General features: G+C 37.9%; 1 long non-coding RNA gene across 1 annotated transcript in view; it reads left to right on the top strand.

Annotated features, from left to right (window-relative positions):
- LOC117197091 (uncharacterized) overlaps window positions 1-6,403 on the top strand; it is a 34,236-nt gene extending 27,833 nt beyond the window's left edge. The window contains exon 3 of the long non-coding RNA XR_004477608.2: window positions 4,113-6,403. This is a non-coding gene — a long non-coding RNA (uncharacterized LOC117197091). The remainder of the gene's footprint in view (window positions 1-4,112) is intronic.
- The last annotated feature ends 5,926 nt before the right edge of the window (window positions 6,404-12,329 follow it).

Raw genomic sequence — 12,329 nt, 5'->3', positions numbered from 1 at the left:
GGATGGGGCTGCGTCTCTGCCCAGTTAGTTGCCTGACAAGCATCCCAGTACTAGCACCGCCAGGCTGTTGGCTGGGGTGAGGCTGTGTCCCTGTGCTAATAGGCAGGAAACTCTCCAGATCAGCTAGGTCTGACCCAGTCTCCTTTCAAATTACTGTTTCGGACCTGGGTCTTAGAACGTCTAAGGTTTTGTGTGCCCCATTTAAGAGAGGAATCTCGATTTCCCCCAGCCCTCTGGGACTCCAGAAAGTAAGCGCTGCTGGCCTTTGCAGCCAAACGTTCTGGGGGCTCATCTTCTTGGTGCAGCAACCCTGGGCCGGGGCACCCGATGTGGGACTCAGACCCCTCACACCTCTGGGAGAACCTCTGTAATTTTAATTATTCTCCTGTTTATGGGTCACCCACCTGTGGTTATGGAACTTAACTATATCAAAACTCTGCCACACCTACCCATGTCCCTGTGGTTCCTTCTTTATATCTTCATTTTACATCCATAGTTTTTCTGTAAATAGTTGTAAATTTGCTGTGACCATGCGAAGAGGTGAGCTTATGGTCTTTCATCCAGTTCAAAATAGGGTTTTAAGTTTTTTCGGGTACACATAGCATCACAGGCAAAATTTTGCCTTTAGTACAGAAAAAAGTTAACTGTAGACATTCATTCTCAATTTTATTTTCTCATTAAATAAGTCAAGTTTTGAATGTTAACTATTATCTAGTTTCTCTGAAATATTTTAGGAAATACAAAGATGCATAAGTAGGGTTCCTGCCTTCAGAGACCTAACCAAACAGTTGAGGAGACTAAAAGATATGAAACAGAGAATAATAAAAGATAAAATAACAAAGTAGTAAATTAAGTTCAGTTAGTAGAATTTCAGTGAATGCCATATAAAATCTTTCCATTGATTTTACTAAGTAAATATATTTTATTAAGTATATTTTCTCCTATGAGATGAATATGTCTGAACCTTCAATCTATATGATGATGGAGGTTGCCTTTCAATCCTTGTTTGCCTAGATTCTGTAGTCAGTATTATATTTCTCCATCAGTGTATAAATATCACTGAATGACCTCAGGCCTGTTGAATTTTTATTGCCCTCTTCCAGATCAGATTAAAAGGAAAAAAAATTCAAATAAATATTTTATCACTGTAAGCACTCTATTTAGTGTAATAAATTACATTCTGCATCTTGCTAACAAAACTCTATTTTCTGAAGTTTCTTTAAACTCAACTCTTGTATCCTCAAGCCATTTGAGAAAAGATGCAGGATTTAAACAAACATGAATAAAAAATAAGCTCATTTCAAGTAGAGAATCTATAGAGTAATAAATTTTAAAATTTTTTTAAATTTACAAGTGAGAGATGAAAGAATTAAATTCTCCAGTTTTCAAAGGAATGTAAGACCACGTAATAAGAATAAGATGGAGCTCTAATATCTGGGCAGGTGTTGAATACAACCCCAGATAGGAAAGCTGTTTGATATGGTACAGGTGATTGTGAAAATGCTTTCACACACATACACACATACGCACACACGCACACACGCACCCACTTATTTTCTGTGAATTACTGAAACTGATTCATTACAAACAACATCGATAGCTATGCATAACTACTCTGAAAAGTTTAAAACCACTGAAAAAGAGAAAGAGAATTAGCTGTCTGATCCCAAAAGCATTCATCTTCTGCTCCACTGCAAATACCATACTTTGACAAGTCTGTGTGCTCTGTGGGCTAAAACACATGAAAGATTTTGAAAATGTAAATAATTAAAGAAACCCAAAATGTATTCTTATTAAATTATTTAAGGGTAAACATTCCAAGAGATCCAATTTCTCTCATATTACAAGTGTCTTTATAGAAACAGAAGATACATGCAGGCCATATTTGGGGATTGAGGGAACCTCAAATTCTTTAAAAACCACTTTGAAACTTCAAATCAAACACAATCAGCCAAGCTAGAATCCAGGCACATCTCTAAAAGAGCAACCATTGTCAAATTCTCTCAGATGGTTCTTGGAAATCACGTCAAAGGAAACTAAAACAAAGAAAAATTCAAAAGATGATTAAAATTAAGATCCAGCTGTTGAGCTGATCTTTTCCAAGTGGCAAAAACATTAAAAAAAAAAAAAAAAACTGAATGGGAACACCCTAATCATTAGGATATTTTAATTCACTCTGAAAAAAAAATCTTGCCTATCAATAATGTATTAGGAGTCTAAGGGTATGATTTAAGGATACTAGAAACTGGTGAGAGAGAAAGAAAGCTGATGATGTTATAAAAAATTGGTTACATAAGCCAGTGGACATGAATCTCTTTAATGTAATTGAAATAGAGCAGAAAGGGATTAGCAGGCCAAACCGAAACCCACTAAAAAGACATCTGTAATTGTCTTTTAAAATCTGTTACTGGCAAGAAAAAGAAAAACCACTTCTACTTCCTGGCCACTAAAGCATAGAAAACTGCATCGGAAATAAGTGAAAAAAGACAGAATCTTGAAAATAGTTCCTATCTTAATTATCCCTAAGTATCCTCTGTTATTATAGAAAAAAGTGAAATCATTAGTGTTTAACCAACATATATAAACACCCACTAACATTAAAAATTATCCCACTAATTGAGCTAACTCCCAATCTAGGTATGGAAAATTGCATTACTTTTTCATTTTACAAAGAGAAATTCAAGGATCAAGGTTCAAACTCCAATAATTTAAGCAAATTTCATAAGGAACTGAAACATTTGTGTAAAATAAGGTAGGGTCTAAAGAACAATGAAAGATTTGCATCATTTCAGTTGCTTAAAAATATTAAAATATATTTTTGGCAGGCTGTTTTGTTCCTTATTTAGTTTTAAAAGTTCTACAGATAATTTTGAAACTATCCCATCACTTGAAACATAAGAGTTTACTCTTGGTATTTAAATTGTTTTACTACAAAATGTAAGACAGGGCATAGTTTCAACAGTTTAAAATATAAGACTGGAAAAGCTTACCAGTGATCTTGATAACTAAGATGTTACACTTTATTAACTAAGGGCAATATTGCCAATTATAAAATGTTTATTTGGTACCTGAGTAAGACAAGTCTGAAAAACCATACCTTTTAACTTCCCAAACCTTAGCATTCTAGTAAGGAAGACAGAATTGTACCTAAAGCATGAATCAACAGCCTTAACTGGCCCTCGCCCCTGGCCTGCCAAGGTGTTTTTCTAGTCAGATAATTATTCACGACCATTTTTAATTTCCTCTATTCTAATCAAATCTCCAATTTTCTCCATAACCTGTCCCAGGTTTCCCATTTAATTATCAACAAATGACTGTGTCTCCTGCCTAGCAAAGAAGTACAAGCCCTGAGACACGGACTGCAACTCCCCACAAGGAATCTGTAAACCTGCTTCAATCCGTGCCCATCCTCTCCTCCTGGCCTACGGACAAAATAAGGAAAGGAAAGGGGCCTCACCTCTTATCAAGACCAATAATACCTAACCTGTATGCTAAAAGCCCCTTCTCTGCTGCTTTACCAAGAACTCTTAACTTTTTGTATTCTCCACTTGCCCCATTTTTCTATCAGTATTATAAACAGTCTTACATGTTTCTCATCTTCACAACCTTCCCTCAAGTCCCCTTTAGCTACTGTCCTATTTCCCTTCACAGCAAAATTTCCCAAGAGTGTGGCTTTATATTCATAACTTCCCTTTCCTTGCTTCTTTCTTACCTTTCTGCAGTCTGAGTTCTATTCCCAAATATTCCCTCATATCAAACATCCACTAGAGTAATCAGTCTACTCCATATTGCTAAATACAGTAGCTACTTTTCCGTTTTCATTCTGTTTGAGTTTTCAGCAGTAAAAGCCAAAACAGTTCACCACTCCTCTTGGAAACAATTTTCCTTTAGCTTTTACGATACTGTATGCTCTTAGTTTTCCTCCCACCTCCCTGCACTCTGCTTTTAGGACTCTCCGTCGACAACTCATTCTTTTTTGCCCAGGCTTTCAAAGACGGAGTTAAGACAAGGTCTTAGCCCTCTTCTTCTGTAAATGCACGGAGGGGATTACTTTGTCTTTATAATAACACATTTCTAATAATAAATGGGATAATGGAATTAATTTTTTACAGGTGAAAAAAATTGAGGCTCGGGAGGCCTCCAAGATGGCGGAGGAGTGAGACGTGGAGATCGCCTTCCTCCCCACAAATACATCAGAAATACATCTACATGTGAAGCAACTCCTACAGAACACCTACTGAACGCTGGCAGAAGACCTCAGACCTCCCAAAAGGCAAGAAACCCCCCACGTACCTGGGTAGGGCAAAAGAAAAAACAGAGACAAAGAATAGGGACAGGACCTGCACCAGTGGGAGGGAGCCGTGAAGGAGGAAAAGTTTCTACACCCTAGGAAGCCCCTTCCCGGGGGGAGATGGGGGGAGGCGGGGAAGCTTCAGTGACACGGAGGAGAGCGCAGCCACAGGGGTGCGGAGGGCAAAGCGGAGAGATTCCCGCACAGAGGATCGGTGCCGACCAGCACTCACCAGTTTGAGAGGCTTGTCTGCTCACCCTCCGGGGCGGGCGGGGGCTGGGAGCTGAGGCTCGGGCTTCGGAGGTTGGATCCCAGGGAGAGGGCTGGCGTTGGCTGCGTGAACACAGCCTGAAGGGGGCTAGTGCGCCACAGCTAGCTGGGAGAGGGTCCTGGAAAAGGCCTGGAGCTGCCAAAGAGGCAAGAGACCATTGCTTCCGGGTGCGCGCGAGGAGATGGGATTAACAGGGCCGCTTAAAGGAGCTCCACAGGCTGGCGCGAGCCGCGGCTAAAAGCGCGGACCTCAGAGACGGGCATGAGATGCTAAGGCTGCTGCTGCCGCCACCAAGAAGCCTGTGTGCAAGCACAAGTCACTCTCCACACCTCCCCTCCCGGGAGCCTGTGCAGCTCGCCACTACCAGGGTCCCGTGAACCAGGGACAACTTACCTGGGAGAACACACGGCGCGCCTCAGGCTGGTGCAACGTCATGCAGGCCTCTACTGCCGCAGGCTCGCCCCACATCCCTACCCCTCCCTCCCCGCGGCCTGAGTGAGCCGGAGCCGCCGAATCAGCTGCTACTGTAACCCCGTACAGTCTGGGCGGGAACAGACGCCCTCAGGCGACCTACACGCAGAGGCGGGGCCAAATCCAAAGCTGAACCCCGGCAGCTGTGCAAACAAAGAAGAGAAAGGGAAATCTCTCCAGCAGCCTCAGGAGCAGCGGATTAAATCTCCACAATCAGCTTGATGTACGCCGCATCTGTGGAATACCCAAACAAACAATGAATCATCCCAAAATTGGGGCAGTGGATTTTGAAAGCAATGATATATATTTTTTTTTCCCGTTTTCTCTTTTTGTGAGTATGTTTATGCTTCTCTGTGTGATCTTTTCTGTATAGCTTTGCTTTTACCATTTGTCCTAGGTTCGGTCTGTCCGACTTTTTTTTTTAAGTATAGTTTTTAGCACTTCTTATCATTGGTGGATTTGTATTTTGGTTGGGATGCTCTCTTTCCTTTCTTTTCTTTTTATTACTTTTTAACTTTTTATTTTTAATATTTATTTTTTATTTTAATAACTTTATTATATTTTACTTTTCTTTCTTTCTTTCTTTTTTCTGCCTTTCCTTCTGAGCCGTGTATCTGACAGGGTCTTGGTGCTCCAGATGGGTGTCAGGCCTGTGCCTCTGAGGTGGGAGAGCCGAGTTCAGGACATTGGTCCACCAGAGACCTCCCGGCTCCACATAATATTAAATGGCAAAAGCTCTCCCAGAGATCTCCATCTCAACGCTAAGACCCAGCTCCACTCAACTAGCAGCAAACTACAGTGTTGGACACCCTACCAAACAACTAGCAAGACAGGAACACAACCCCACCCATTATCAGAGAGGCTGCCTAAAATCATAATAAGGTCACAGACACCACAAAACGCACCACCGGAGGCAAACACAGGCATAGCCTCATTGTACATAACACAGGCACCAGTCCCCTCCACCAGGAAGCCTATACAACCCACTGAACCAAGCTTACCCACTGGGGGCAGACATCAAAAACAACGGGAACTATGAACCTACAGCCTGCAAAAAGGAGATCCCAAACACAGTAAGTTAAACAAAATGAGAAGACAGAGAAACACACAGCAGATGAAGGAGCAAGGTAAAAACCCACCAGACCTAACAAATGAAGAGGAAATAGGCAGTCGACCTGAAAAATAATTCAGAGTAATGATAGTAAAGATGATCCAAAATCTTGGAAATAGAACGGAGAAAATACAAGAAACGTTTAACAAGGACCTAGAAGAACTAAAGAGCAAATAAACAATGATGAACCACACAAAAAATGAAATTAAAAATTCTCTAGAAGGAATCAATAGCAGAATAACTGAAGCAGAAGAACAGATAAGTGACCTGGAAGATAAAACAGTGGAAAAACTACCACAGAGCAGAATAAAGAAAAAAGAATGAAGAGAATTGAGAACAGTCTCAGAGACCTCTGGGACAACATTAAATGCACCAACATTTGAATTATAGGGGTCCCAGAAGAAGAAAAGAAAAAGAAAGGTACTGAGAAAACATTTGAAGAGATTATAGTTGAAAATTACCCCAACATGAGAAAGGAAATAGTTAATGAACTCCAGGAAGCACAGAGAATCATATACAGGATAAATCCAAGCAGAAACATGTCAAGACACATGTTAATCAAACTATCAAAAATTAAATACAAAGAACAAATATTAAAAGCAGCAAGGGAAAAATAACATACAAGGGAATCCCCATAAGGCTAACAGCTGATCTTTCAGCAGAAACTCTGCAAGAAAGAAGGGAGTAGCGGGAAATATTTAAAGTGATGAAAGGGAAAAACCTACAACCAAGATTACTCTATCCAACAAGGATCTCATTCAGATTTGATGGAGAAATTAAAACCTTTACAGACAAGCAAAAGCTAAGAGAATTCAGTACCACCAAACCACCTTTACAGCAAATGCTAAAGGAACTTTTCTAGGCAGGAAACACAAGACAAGGAAAAGATCTACAATAACAAAGCCCAAACAATTAAGTAATAGGAACATACATATCAATAATTACCTTAAATCTAAATGGATTAAATGCTCCAACCAAAAGACATAGGCTGGCTGAATGGATACAAAAACAAGACCCATATATATGCTGTCTTCAAGAGACCCACATCAGACTTAGGGAAAAATACAGACTGAAAGTGAGGGGATGGAAAAAGGTATTCCATGCAAATGGAAATCAAAAGAAAGCTGGAGTAGCAATTCTCATATCAGAAAAAAATAGACTTTAAAATAAAGACAATTACTGAAGACAAAGAAGGACACTACATCATGATCAAGGGATCAATCCAACAAGAAGATATTAACAATTGTAAATATTTATGCACCCAACATAGGAGCACATCAATACATAAGGCAAATGCTAGTAGCCATAAAAGGGGAAATTGACAGTAACACAGTCATAGTAGGGGACTTTAACACCACACTTTCACCAATGGACAGATCATCCAAAATGTAAATAAATAAGGAAACAGAAGCTTTAAATGACACGTTAAACAAGATGGACTTAATTGATATTTATAGGAGATTCCATCCAAAAACAAGGCAATACATTTTCTTCTTAAGTGCTCATGGAACCTTCTCCAGGACAAATCATATCTTGTGTCACAAATCAAGCCTTGGTAAATTTAAGAAAATTAAAATGGTGTCAAGTATCTTTTGCAATGACCACACTATGAGACTAGATATCAATTACGGAAAAAAACCTATAGAAAGTACAAATACATGGAGGCTAAACAATACACTACTTAATAACCAAGAGATCACTGAAGAAATCAAAAACTACCTAGAAACAAACAACAATGAAAACACGATGACCCAGAACCTATGGGATGCAGCAAAAGCAGTTCTAAGAGGGAAGGTTATAGCAATACAATCCTACCTCAAGAAACAAGAAACATCTCAAATAAACAACCTAACCTTACACCTAAAGCAATAAGGGAAGGAAGAACAAAAAACCCCAAAGTTAGCAGAAGGAAAGAAATCATAAAAATCAGATCAGAAATAAATAAAAAAGAAATGAAGGAAACAATAGCAAAGATCAATAAAACTAAAAGCTGTTTCTTTGAGAAGATAACCAAAATTTATAAACCATTAGCCAGATTCATCAAGAAAAAAAGGGAGAAGACTCAGATCAATAGAATTAGAAATGAAAAAGGAAAAGTAACAACTGACACTGCAGAAATACAAAGCATCATGGGAGATTACTATAAGCAACTATATGCCAATAAAATGGACAACCTGAAATAAATGGACACATTCTTAGAAAAGCACAACCTTCTGAGACTGAACCAGGAAGAAATAGAAAATATGAACAGACCAATCACAAGTAATGAAATTGAAACTGTGATTAAAAATCTTCCAACAAACAAAAGCCCAGGACCAGATGGCTTCACAGGCAAATTCTATCAAAAACTTAGAGAAAAGCTAACACCTATCCTTCTCAAACCCTTTCCAAAATATAGCACAGGGAGGAACACTCCCAAACTCATTCTACAAGGCCACCATCACCCTGATACCAAAACCAGAAAAAGATGTCACAAAGAAAGAAAACTACGGGCCAATATCACTGATGAACATAGATGCAAAAATCCTCAAAAAAAATACTAGCAAACAGAATCCAACAGCACATTAAAAGGATCATACACCATGATCAAGTGGCGTTTATCCCAGGAATGCAAGGATTTGTCGATATACACAAATCAATCAATGTGATATACCATATTAACAAACTGAAGGATAAAAACCATATGATCATCTCAGTAGAGGCAGACAAAGCTTTCAACAAAATTCAACACCCATTTATGATAAAAAAACCCTCCAGAAAGTAGGCATTGAGGGAACTTACCTCAACATAATAAAGGCCATATATGACAAACCCACAGCCAAAATCATTCTCAATGGTGAAAAACTGAAACCATTTCCACTCTGATCAGGAACAAGACAAGGTTGCCCACTCTCACCATTATTATTCAACATAGTTTTGGAAGTTTTAGCCACAGCAGTCAGAAAAGAAAAAGAACTAAAAGGAATCCAAATTTGGAAAGAAGAAGTAAAGCTGTCACTGTCTGCAGTTGACATGATACTATACATAGAGAATTCTAAAGATGCTACCAGAAAACTACTAGAGCTAATCAAGGAATTTGGTAAAGTAGCAGGATACAAAATTAATGCACAGAAATCTCTTGCATCCCTATGCACTAATGATGAAAAATATGAAAGAGAAATTAAGGAAACACTCCCATTTACCACTGCAACAAAAGGAATAAAATACCTAGGAATAAACCTACCTAAGAAGACAAAAGACCTGTATGCAGAAAACTCTAAGACACTGATGAAAGAAATTAAAGATGATACAAGCAGATGGAGAGATATACCATGTTCTTGGATTGGAAGAATCAACATTGTGAAATGAATATACTACCCAAAGCACTCTACAGATTCAATGCAATCCCTATCAAATTACCACTGGTATTTTTCACAGAACTAGAACAAAAAATTTCACAGTTTGTGTGGAAACACAGAAGACCCGGAATAGCCAAAACAATCTTGAGAACAAAAAAAGGAACTGGAGGAATCAGGCTCCCTAACTTCAGACTATACTACAAAGCTACAGTTATCAAGACGGTATGGTACTGGCACAAAAACAGAAAGATAGATCAATGGAACAGGATAGAAAGCCCAGAGATTAACCCACACACATACAGTCACCTTATATTTGATAAAGGAGGCAAAAATATACAATGGAGAAAAGGCAGCCTCTTCAATAAATGGTGCTGGGAAAACTGGACAGCTACATGTAAAAGATTGAAATTAGAACACTCCCTAACACCATACACAAAAATAAACTCATAATGGATTAAAGACCTAAATGTAAGGCCAGATACTGTCAAACTCTTAGAGGAAAACATAGGCAGAACACTCTATGACATCAATCACAGCAAGATCCTTTTTCACCCACCTCCTAGAGAAATGGAAATAAAAACAAAAATAAACAAATGGGACCTAATGAAACTTAAAAGCTTTTGCACAGCAAAGGAGACCATAAACAACATGAGAAGACAACCCTCAGAACAGGAGAAAATTTTTGCAAATGAAGCAAGTGACAAAGGATTAATCTCCAAAATATACAAGCAGCCCATGCATCTCAATATCAAAAAACCAAACAACCCAATCAAAAAATGAACAGAAGTCCTAATAGACATTCCTCCAAAGAAGATATACAGATTGCCAACAAACACATGAAAGGATGCTCCACAGCACTAATCATTAGAGAAATGCAAATCAAAACTACAATGTGCATCACCTCACACCAGTCAGAATGGCCATCATCAAAAAATCTACAAACAATAAATGCTGGAGAGGGTGTGGATGAAAAGGAACCCTCTTGCACTGTTGATGAGAATGTAAATTGATACAATCACTATGGAGAACAGTGTGGAGGTTCCCTTAAAAACTAAGAATAGAACTACCATATGACCCAGCAAACCCACTACTGGGCATATACCCAGAGAAAACCATAATTCAAAAGAGTCATGTACCACAATGTTCATTGCAGGTCATATACCACTACTGGGCATATACTGGGCATATACCCAGAGAAAACCATAATTCAAAAGAGTCATGTACCACAATGTTCATTGCAGGTCTATTTACAGTAGCCAGGACATGGAAGCCACCTAAGTGTCCATCCACAGATGAATGGATAGAGAAGATGTGGCACATATATACAATGGAATATTACTCAGCCATAAAAAGAAATGAAATTGAGTTATTTATAGTGAGGTCCATGGACCTAGAGACTGCCATACAGAGTGAAGTAATTCAGAAAGAGGAAAACAAATACCGTATGCTAACACGTATATATGGAATCTAAAAAAAAAGAAAAAAAAATATTCTGAAGAACCTAGGGGCAGGACAGGAATAAAGACACAGACATAGAGAATGGACTTGAGGACATGGGGGGGGGAAGGGTAAGGTGGGACAAAGTGAGAGAGTAGCATTGACACATATACACTACCAAATGTAAAATAGATAGCTAGTGGGAAGCAGCTGCATCACACAGGGAGATCAGCTCGGTGATGTGTGACCACCTAGAGGGGTGGGATAGGGAGGGTGGGAGGGAGATGCAAGACAGAGGGTATATGTGGATATATGTATACATATAGCTGATTCACTTTGTTATACAGCAGAAACTAATACAACAATATAAAGCAATTATATTCCAATAAGGATGTTAGAAAAACCAAAAGAGATACATACTACTATGTATAAAATAGAGAAGCAACAAGAATATATTGTACAGAACAGGGAAATATAACCATTGTTTCATAATAACTTTAAATGACTTTAGCTTTAAATATGTTTAAACCATAATAACTTTTATAATCTATAAAATATTGAATAGTGATTCAATATTGTGCACCTGAAACTAATATAATATTGTAAATCAACTATACTTCAATAAAAATATGAGCTGTTAGAAAGAAAGAAAGAAGAAAGAGAAGTGGACTTTAAAGTTTTAAAAGGTAAAGTAGCATAATAAATGTACTTTCAAGTTATTTAGAATATTTTTTCAGAAAAACTATATGCATGTTTACAATATATGGATATATATGAGAGAACAAAGAAAATATGGTAAAATATTAAAAATAGGTAAATTTGAATAGAAAGCTTCTAGGAGTTATTTGTACTATATTTGTAACTTTTCTATAGTTCTGAGATTATTTCAAAATAAAAATTTTTTAAACACTAGATAGGTAAATTAGAATCAAAAGGTTTTTCATTAAATAATACTTTCATATTTCCTTGATAAAATCAATATCAATTTTCAGAATACATTCACAAACATTTTTTAACTTGTTCTTATAACCATCTCACAAATAGAATATGAAAGATGATTGTTTCTGTAGTGTAGATAAAGCAGTGATAATCAGAGTGGTTAGTGCTCTTGCCTTGGGCCTCATAGCTGTGAGTGACAAAGTCAACAGTAGAACACGTGTATTTTGATCCATTGTCCAGTGTTTTCTCTACCACATTGTTCCTTAACATCTGACAAAATAAAGGAATTTTCCAAATCACCTCAAATGTATTAGTACATTAAAATTGGGGGTTAAGAAAATATGAAAAATGTATTCAGTCAATGCAAATATTTCTTTACTTCAGAGAGTTTCAAAGACCAATATATGCGTAAAGCTGGGTCAATCATATGTTTAAAAATGATAAATGAAACATGACTCAGAAAAGGGGCCT

This window comes from Orcinus orca, chromosome 12 (genome assembly GCF_937001465.1).
Source record: "Orcinus orca chromosome 12, mOrcOrc1.1, whole genome shotgun sequence".
NCBI classification, from domain to species: Eukaryota; Metazoa; Chordata; class Mammalia; order Artiodactyla; family Delphinidae; genus Orcinus; species Orcinus orca.
This window is presented reverse-complemented; position numbering and strand designations above follow the sequence as displayed.